At 37.7% G+C, this 10,729-nt stretch overlaps 1 long non-coding RNA gene across 1 annotated transcript in view; it reads left to right on the forward strand.

Annotated features, from left to right (window-relative positions):
* Positions 1-2,948, forward strand: part of LOC129736583 (uncharacterized) — a 48,357-nt gene extending 45,409 nt beyond the window's left edge. Inside the window, exons 2-4 of the long non-coding RNA XR_008733385.1 lie at positions 1,722-1,870; positions 2,481-2,538; positions 2,728-2,948. This is a non-coding gene — a long non-coding RNA (uncharacterized LOC129736583). The remainder of the gene's footprint in view (positions 1-1,721; positions 1,871-2,480; positions 2,539-2,727) is intronic.
* Positions 2,949-10,729: the final 7,781 nt, after the last annotated feature.

Here is a 10,729-nt window from a genome sequence, read left to right on the forward strand (position 1 = left end):
GAGTCCAACGTAGCAGTTCTGTTGACCCCCTTCTTAATTCTTCAAGAACTGGAAACTACCATCTCATGATATGCCCAAGACATCCTTGGACCACACATCGCCCACCAGTCCTTCCCTGTTTGTAAACAGCAGCTCCAGTGGGGCATCTCCCCTGGTTGACTCACTGACCAGCTGGGTCAGGATGTTATCTTCTACACATCTTTTTTTTAATATATATAATTTATAGATAATAATGATTATATTATACATTATTTATATGTGAATGTACTTAATATTCAGTTTGAGATGTGTAATGAAATTAGATTGGGATTTGCAGTGTTGCAGGATTAATTATAATATAGAGCTACTTTGCATGAGGACACTAGTTTTTATAGTATACTGATATTGTTGGTTTTGAGTGAATTCTCAAAAATACTTTCTAAAAAAAGACAAAAATTTGTCAAAAGTGGTGAAGAAGTGTGACTTAAGTTGTTATAGATTTCATTTGTCTTAAATCACCGTCTTCGAAAATTTTGCCTTTCCCAGCTAAAAGAAACAGCTTCTCTACTCTGTTATTTTATGTTTGACTTCCGAGATGTATTTTTATTAAAGAAACTCATCTTGCTGCCTTCTTGGAAAAATAATATTCTTACAGGCTTCTATGCTACATATTATCAACTTAAATATAGCCTTTCTATCCAGTGGCTGTTTGCTTTACCACTAATTCCAAAACTGAATCAAAGTCCTTTTGTAATTTGATATACAGAGTGTACATGCGATATTCCAGGAGTTGAAGGAATTGTAAAATTTTCTCTTTCCACATACTTCACAGTTACAATATCTTTATGTTACTGGTCACTTTCCACTTAAAAAAAAAAAAAAAAAGAAAACCCAAACTGGATTGTAAAATTGTTTGCAATAATTCAACTGAAGGAAAAAAAAGTATGGTAATAAATCTTTTGAAAGATATTCAAGGTTGGACAGAAACACACTCCTATCAAGTCTTTGCTTGGTAATGTACATAAGAAAAGAAAGACCAGAACCATGGATGGACACAGGAAACAGCAGGAGATTTCAGCATCTTTTTGATGCACATTTTTTATTTGTTTTCTCTTCAGATTGTGTATCCTTTCTGTAACCAAAATATTTAAAGAGACAGAAAAGTAAACAATGCGATACTTACATAGAAACAGCTGTTTGTGCATTCTGCAACAGCAGGAAACTGTTACTGTGTGTATTTCAAGTCTTCTAGCTCTTGTCTTTTTGATGTATCTCATCCGGCTATGTTTGCCAATGAAATTAGTACTGAAATGGCAATGTCCAAAGTATGCATTTTTGTTTCATAAAAGTTCAGACTCTGAAATATTTCTGTGTGTTTACTTTGTAATTTCTTCATTTAACTTATTATGAGTTGGTTAAGCATACTTTTTCATAGACTTCCAAAGCATAGAAAAAAAAAAAGTCAGGATGAATACACATAGAGTAAAAGGCTATCAGAAAGATAAATAAAATCAACAACCCATCTTTCCTCATGGAGCCCTTGAATCAGCTTTTTCCAGGTTCCAAAAGGCTTGACCCTCTTATTTCAAACACTTTCTTTACAGCCTGCCTATTCAAAAGCTAATAAATCATGATAGCAGTTAGTGTGACTTAGACTTTAATTAGCCATTGTAAATCAATTAATAACTCTCTCTTTTTAATGAGTTTAAAAGCTTTCTTTTTTTTTCTTTTTCTTTTTTTAGCACACATTGGAGCAGTATTCCATTTGTCACGATGCACAATGTCATAGAAGTCTGCTCAACTGGTCACTGTAGTCACTTGTACCTTCTTCCACTCTTCACACAGACACTGACCTGGCATTTAGCTGCAGAATACCTAGTCATGGAGTAAAGTAAGTTAGTAGCTTAGAGAAAACATGATTCCAGTGTCATAATGGTTGCTCACTAGTAAGTTACCAATAGACATGCAAGTTCTAGTGCTGCTAAAAATAATGTGCTGTGGAAAGGCTTTTCTTAAGAACTGAAAACAACGTGGTGTGAATGCCTTACAGCCTTTTGTGGGAGATATTATCTTGCTCAGCAGAAAATTGGATCAAAATTGAACTAATAAATAAATGTTTTTCATAGCTTTGTGTGGTTACAGAACACCATTTATAAATAACAGAATAAATATATCTCCTCATAGCTTTTCATACATGGTACTAACACACATGAAGATCAAAGCCATAACAGTTTTTATGGGTTTCTACATATTTTATTGCCCTTGTGGCAATGAGAACAGAATTTGCAGCTCTTTGCCTTTCTGTATAGATTCTTGTACTTGCAGGAACAGAAAATATTTTCAGAAGTGTTTCTTACCATATGTATATGTTCATTTGTACTTAGTGGAACCAAGTCCCATGTAACTGTTCCTAACCTGATGCTTGTTCTTACCATCTCTGCTCATAGGATACACTCTCCATGTTCTGATCAACCCATTTGTTCTCTCTTTTCCTTCTGTAGTTAAAATAACTTTTTCTGAAAAGAGGATGACAGAACTGTGTGCAGGTTTCCAGTTCAGGTACATTTCCCCCTGCTTTGGAAACATTTTCTCAGATAGCACTAGCATTGATCTGTCTTTTCCACTTTGCATCAGACTAACATCCTTACTCATTCTGTTATTGAATAGAGCATTGTGTCTTTAGGTCTTTAGCAACTGATGATTTCTTAGCTTATAGAATAAATGCCTTTTATTTGTGTTTGTGTCCAGGACCATTCATTATTTTGCTGTTGAGTTTATGCCATCTCTGCTATTCCAGTCCCAGAGCTCATCCATTCTTCCTGTACCCAACCTCCTCTGCATATATGATGGCTCCTAACCTTGTGTCAGACTTTTTCTGCCATCACAGATGAAACACTGTACATAAACAGAACTTAAAGAACTGCTTTAGAAACCCCCTTGCACTGTCCATTTTTCTCCCTTTTAAATACCTCATTGTTAGTTCTTTACCTAATTTAGAAAATTTATGGTTAAATGTGTAATTGCATGAAATGCTTTGCTGAACTCTGAAGTATTAAATCTAAACCTGAAAATATAAGGTCTACTCCATCTGTCTAGAAAATTAAATACACAGTTTTCCATCTGAACTAATAAGTGTACTTCTATCCACTGCTATACTGAAATCTAAAGAGATATGGTCTACTTTATCTGCAGATCAAATAATTTCAAATAAAGGCTTTGTATTATGTCTGACCTATTCTACCTTTGCCGAGTGTATTTCAGTTTATTCTGTCTTCTGATTCCAACACATATGTTTATACAAACTTTAAGAATTTGTATCTTTGGTTATAACTGAGACGAAATACAATTTTTGTCAGCAAAACACAGACACTGTATTATCTAGTCCTATAAATATAGTTACCTATCACAAAAGTTTTAGAATCACTTGAGTTTATTCTGTAGCTTTAAATAACTCCTGCCTATGGATAGTCTGTTTCCTCAAATTCTGAAAGTGTTGGAACCTTTATCAGTGATTAATTTAAAACTGAAAGTTGTTTGCAATGAAGAACTGTGCAATGAAGGAAGACAGATAAGCAAGTCCACATTTTCATCTGTAATTTCAAGGAGTTAGGGCAGTTTACACAGTCACTAAGAATCACAACCGATTAAATATGTTCTGGAAGGAAAACTTCTGGAGTTTAAATTCAAGTTCTCAAATTTTAAATGCCTTTTGTATTTCAACTTTATTTTATGTATTGAATCAAAGATTAAGATTTTCATTGTACATCCTAGGAGAAGAAAAATTTTCTTTCCTTATATTCATAAATCAGCTGATGATTGAATGACTAAGATTTGCATTTCTAATAGTCACCAGCAGCATTTTAAAGTAAACTGTATCTGCAGTTCCTGGTGATTAATGATAAGCTATTTGTGATAATAGGTGTTATGACACATAACAGTAAAACATTTTGAAACAGTCATAAGGCAAATGAAATGATTCTTCTAGTCTGACTGGACAACTCATAGGATATTCATTCTCTGGAAATACCCTGTGCATGCAAAACAAATCCACACCACTATGCTTAACAAATTTTTGCAATTTGGTTCTCTTTATCTTATGATCTGCCATCTCTGATAGTGGGACTGTGATGCTAAGTTTTCTTTTACAAAGATCCTCCAGGCTTTGAAAGAAGAGATTGGGTCACTAGATACCTTTCTGCTAAGACCACTCAATTTACAAAGACCCCAATGCAGCACTAAAGCTGCACAGATACCCATCTGGAAGTGAAGACCCATCAGTTGTAGGAGTCTGACATAGAGGGAATCTTCTAATGCTTTAGGAATAAAAAAAATTACCAGATTTCCCACAAAGTACCAGAAGTTCCCTTTCAGAACACCTAAGGCAGTGGCCACATATCCCAAACTGCTCGGTATCTAGCAGTTTCTAGAGTAAGTGACGAGCTACTTGTTGAAAATCTGGCACCATCTGCTCCAGAGCTGCACTTTTTTCCATTTTATTCAGGCCTGGAATATCATACACACTGGGCAATGATTACAACACCATGGGCATCAAGCATAAGTCAGTGACATGGTTTAACCTGGCAGGTAGCTAAACACCACACAGACAATCACTCACTCCATACCTGTCCTCCCTGAGTGGCATGGGGGAGAGAATTAGGGAAAAAAAGTCAAAGTCCTGGGCTGAGATAAAAACAGTTTAATAGTATAAGAATGGAAATGAAAAAAAACCACCCAATAATAATAGGATTAGAATTTAAAAAACAAGTGATGCACAATCAATGCAATCGCACCTGTTGACCAATGCCCAACCAGTCCCCAAGCAGCAGTCCCTAGCCAGCTTTCTCCCCAGTTTATATACTGAGCACAAATCTCCTTTTGGCTAAGGTGGTTCAGCTGGCCTGACTGTGTCTCCTCCCGGCTTCTTGTGTCCCCCAGCTTCCTCACTGGTGGGGTGGTGTGAGAAACTGAAAAGCCCTTGACTAAACAGTGTAAACAGTGTTTAGCAACAACTAAAACATCAGCATGTTATTAAAAATTTTCTCATCCTAAACCCAAACCACAGCACTACAGCAGCTACTAGGAAGAAAAATAACTCTGTCCCAACAGAAACCAGGACAGTGAGGCTATGGGCAGGGTATTTCATAGCTGCTTTTAAGTAATCAGCATTGAAAATGACAGACTCTTGGATCATTATTGTCTAAGATTTTGCTAAAGAAAGTCCAAAGACTCTAGGTAGTGATGAAATAATTTCCTGCATGGCAAATTTTATGGGCATTTCCATCACCTCAATATGCCCTTGGCATGCTGTGTGCTGTCACAAGCCTTTTGTGTAAGGTATGAAAGTGAGAGTGACCCAAGTGGTTGGCAAAGGCCCCAAGGTACTGTTTGCTATGACACAAGTACTAGCCTCCAAAACTGAAGCTATATTGCAACGTACTCAATTATCACTTAAATGTCTCTAGGGCTTTCAGTTAAAACAAGAATTTGTGTCCCTTTCCTGCTCCACACAACCCTCCAAAATGTAGCGTAGTCTCTCCATGTCCCCAAAGTAGTAGCTGTATTTCATTAGTGAGCAATGTACAAACTCTAGAGAGCAATATAATGCTATGCTGAATATGGGTCACTGCTAATCGTGAGTGACCTATGGCTCTCCGTACAAATATCACATACCATCAGGTTGAGTTTACATAGAAAACAACGAGACTAGATATTCATTCCAATTTGTTAAAGTTAAGTGTGTATCTGGTTGTAGAAAATACCTGGATTCTGCCAGAATTTAATTTTTCACTTTTGATCTCTATAGGGGAATATTAACCAGCAATCATTTTTTTTTTTTTTTTTTCAATGCTGAAGTTGTTAGATCCTAAATTTCCAGCTGCTCATACTGACACCTTTTCAGGGACTCTATGTGAACAATTTAATCATTTCTTTCAGCAGAAAAACTGACTCTACTGGAGTGCAGTGGCCCAGAGGACCAGGAGCAGCTGTTAAAATGCAATCGCTGTGAGCTCATATAAATTGTTATAAAAGTTCTTTCACTGTTTCTGTATGTGAGCTTGCTAAAGTACATCCAGTAAATGCATCCAACCTCTCCTTTAGATGCTTGCTCCTACTAGGGTTATGAAAGAAGGTCTCTCTGTAGCAGTCTTTGTGTTGGTCTTTTATCCTTGGTAATGGTCCAGCTGCTCTGAAAATGGCAATTATTAACTCACTGTGGAAAAAGAACCACTTCTATCCTGATATTCTGATTAATTTTCTTACAGTTTCAAACCTGCTGTTTCTGGCAAAAGCCTTCTTGATCAAGTGAAGGCTGAGTACTTTAGAGGCAGACTGACAAAATTAGGTGCCATATGTGACAAGTTTCAGTTGGTGTTTATTTAAGCTAGGGGGTAGACCACAATGACTCTATTTGGTAGCTCAGGTCTAGATCAACAAAAGAGTATTTAGCTGCTTGATGGCTCCCTAGGGACGAAGTCTCCCTGGGAGTTTGGCATCTCATACCTCTGTGGACCTCAACCTTTCCTCCTAACTTGACGGGATGAAGTGGATCTCCACAGAGCAGGCCAATGCATATGCTAGTATGGTGCTCATCTGACTGAAATTGCAAAACAGGGTTGGCATATGCTTAAGAGGTTCCTGACAAATGCAGGCTATTACCCACAGCTGAAAGTTTGTTCCCCTCATCAGGCTCTCCAAGTTTGTAGAAGCTGCAGTTACAGCCTGACAATGTGGGTGTGCTGCAAAGCTGGAAGTTCAGCCGTGAGTTTATAGGTAGTCAGCTACTTAAGATAAAGGTTTTCTGTGTGAAGATTTATTCTAGGTTACATTTGAAGTAGCTTATGCTTCCCTTGCTATGGAGATGAGCTATCTGGAATTGCCTGGTATTTACCCGAGGCTAAGAAACACAGCTTGGATGGGTGCTGGAAAGCTGCTGATGCATAGTAACTGGTATACTCATACCATAGGATACTCATAGTATACATAATATACTCAGAAGTGCAATTGTCATCAATTCATTTGGAGTTTGATGAAAACGAGCATAAAACTACTTTCACAGAAACTGTTGGGCTGTCCTCAAGTAGTATTGTGATGATAATAAAGAAGATCCATTTCTTAGGCACCAACTTGGACTTGGGGAAATCCTAATTCCAACCCTCTGTAACCCCTGCAGTGATCTCAGTGATCTCTGGCAGTGTTTTTCTCAGATTCTCCAATGTATTTACACATGGCTGATTTCTGATGGGTATCTAAATGGTTTTAAAAAGTCTGACCAGAATGCCTCTATGCCTGGTGTGACTGTTGAATGGGTTATTAGCAAAATCTTCTGTTACAGTAATGCCATGCGACTAATGAGATCCCGTGTTAATGAGGGCACTATGAATAGGTAAAACAGATAACAAAGACAGATCATTACTGAACTGAGGAGTATTTAAAGGGAAAGTTTCCTTGTCATTTAGAAACTCCCAGGGTGAATTCTGAAATACTCCAGGTTTCCTTCCTAAATATCTTCCAAAGTTCAAGCGCTTGTGTTATTTGAATCCTACCTCAGTCTTTGATAAAGTGGATTATGAGACCCTGTCTGTTTCATGACTTTCTGGTTGTATTAAATGGTGGCAGTGAATACCGTGTGCTTCTGCTCAGGCTCAGCAAAGCTATTCCATTGCCACCTTCTCATATGCACAGTATGTAATAACCTTACGGTAAATCATACTTTTTCTGTTTGCTTACAGGTAAAGGTAAACTTTTATATTTGTGTCCTGAGGTTTACTGATATCCCAAGTGAGGCATAGGGCATTCCTGTATATAACTTAGTTCAAAAACAATTGCATATCAGTCCTTCTGACACCTGTGGGGATTGAGTTACCAGATCAAAGCTTGGAACTGATTTTGTTCTTCGTGGTTACTTCACTCAGTCAGAAATAATTTGTAAAAGACCTTTAGGGCACCTTCAGCTGAGCACAACTGCATTGATTGGAGAGATATGCATGCTTTTGTGAGCATACTTGTGCAGATTTCAAAGTGTAAGGTATTCAGACCAGTGTTTTCCTGGAGGAATACCAGTGAACTACGTGGGTGTATGCATTCCTGTATACCTGGAGAGACATCTATGGGCTGTGAGCATAGCTAAAACAAAAAACCCCAACCTGTCAGTATTCTAAGTGGAAAATGAAAGACAAATGTGTTGGAAATCTAGTATCAAGCCTATTGGAGCTGCATTTCGTGACTGAGCAGGAGGGGACAGGACACGATGTTTTCCTTCTTCTACATTGATCCCAATTATTTCTGGCTTAAACAGTGAAAAATCTCAGAAGAGGGCTGGTAACCATGCGTGTAACGGTCTGCCTATTTCAATAATGGCTAGAAATCCATGGTCAGATGAAAAGATTTCAGGATCTTCTCATTTGATAAAGTGTTGCAGTACATGTAGAAGAGCTGGCAAAGAAAACATGAGACTGACAGATACCACTCAATTTCATCCAGCAGTGCACACAGTTGCCATTGACAAAAGGGAGCTATTATACCAATTTTGGTGAAGAAGGGAAGTCTTCTGCAAAACTCATCATTTCTGAGTTTTAGGGGTGAGAGGGAGAGAAGTACGCTTTAAAGGATGGGGAATCAATTTGTTATTGTGTAGCTATTTGTCATTTATAAAAAGTAGGCTTTATAATGATATCCATGCACCCAGACCTTAGGGTGAGTGATTAAAAGACTCTAAAAAGTGAAGTAATTAAACCTGCTCCTTTTCCAATAAAAACAGTTAGAAATAGTTTCCAACAAGATAAAACTATGGTTGTGATATAAAAAAATTGCTGGTGAAAAAAAAATGAGAGCTACAACACAGGAAAACTAAAAGAGGGGTCTGAGTAGTAGAAAACTATATTTTTCATAGGACTTCCTCAAATATGAGAATGCTTAAATTACTGCTCCAACACATTTGGTGTGCCTGATGTTCATTTCAGAAACTTCTGATTTCATTAGCAAATGGAAGTTTAACTAAAACAAAGCAGTCAGATCAGTAGGCAGTGTTGGCTAGAAATAACATTCTAAATATTTTAATCCTGACATTCCAGAGATGTTTATCTTTGTGAAGATAAGCAGAACATATACAAAAAAATGAATGAACAACAATCTGCATTCCATCATTAAAATTAACTTTGCAGATGACTTTCTGTTGGACTCTGAGACCAATTCTTTTTTTAGAGTACAGTCTGCAGAACCAGAAAATAAAGACAAAACCAGCCTGTGTGCAACCTCTCAGGGACCAAATACCACACAGAAAGTAGTTTTGTGGTTTTGTATTTATTTTTAAATGCTTAGTCTAGTTATTAAAACACCTCTTTTTTGTTCTCCTTCACAAGTTTTCTACATCATCTCTGTGGTTTAAAGTGATACTTAAGATGTCTGTAATTTCATTACAGTTAGAGAATTCATGCCAAAAGCTTTTTGCTTTGGAGTATATATATCATGTCTGCTGTATGTGTCTCTTGTACTGCTCTTGCACACTGCTGCACAGTAAGGAGAAAGCAAGACGCTTCTGAAGCATCTGCATTATCATTCTCAGATCCGTTGTCCATCACTGTAATTTTTACACATCTGGACTGTCATATACCAGAGCTAGCTAACATGATTTCCTGTGGCATTAAGGCCCCTTTTTCAAGTTTGCTGAGAATTGAGCCTAATGTGGCTGTAAAATAGTATCAATAACTATTTCAAGGTCCCTAGACTTTAGGAAATAATGTTGAGAGGACCTAGGTCTGGTCAATGTTAACATGTCAGGGAAGATCAAAGTTGAAAAAAGCAATGTGTGAATGAATAAAAATGAGGTTCATCAGACTCTCATAGCTCTAGCCATCTTCTAGGTGACATATACGACTGAGCCCCTCACTAGTGATCATTAAGCAAGCATCTACACTGTGATGGACAGCAGCTCTCAGGGTGGCATACAGGCCAGAATTGTTGTTCATGTACAGTACCATCTTGCTAAAGTGACATTGGGGCTGACTTGGTCTTAACCCTGAAGATTTTCCCCAGGGAAATGCAAGGTCCAGCAAGTGCATGTGTTCGAGAGAGCTGACCGTCACAGTGCAGCTGAAGTCCAGCACTCCCTGCAGCCTCCAGCTATTCCTTCTGGCTGAGGCAAGAGGAGGCAGAGGAATACCCGGAGAGGTTCTTAAAATGACTCCTGTGTCGCTTGGTTCAAGCAGCCATTATCCATAGGGAACCTGAATTCAGCTTGAGTTCAAGCAACCAGTGTCTTGACAGTCTGTTTCACACATCCAGATACAAACTGTTTTGCTCTTTGGTTTAACAGTTAAAAAAGTAGCATCAAAACCTACATTTTACCATGCAGAAGCAGCTAATTTAGACTAAATCCAAACACTGCTTCCTCATCTAGCCAAAAGCAAGGAGAGACATGCACAGAGCTTCAGCAGCCTTCCCTATTGTGCTTCTGTACAAAGCAGCAGAAAAAAATGAGAGCTGGCATGAAATATGGCAAAATTTGATAATATAGTGTCCTTTAAGATTTTCCTAAAGAATATGATGATGACTGTCAATTTTTTTTTTTAATTTTGTTTGTTTTGTTTTGCTTTTTAACTGACCACTTTGGGAAAGAGAGTATAAATTCTGGATTTAGTTTTGTCAGTGGCAAAAGACTACAGTGTAGAGAAATTGTGGAATTCAGATTAGTCTGTCCTCAGGGACAGGTCTGTCTGTTCCAGTGCTTGGGCACGTGGTGTGCCTACCAGCA

Source organism: Falco cherrug, chromosome 7, assembly GCF_023634085.1.
Source record: "Falco cherrug isolate bFalChe1 chromosome 7, bFalChe1.pri, whole genome shotgun sequence".
Taxonomy (NCBI): Eukaryota; Metazoa; Chordata; class Aves; order Falconiformes; family Falconidae; genus Falco; species Falco cherrug.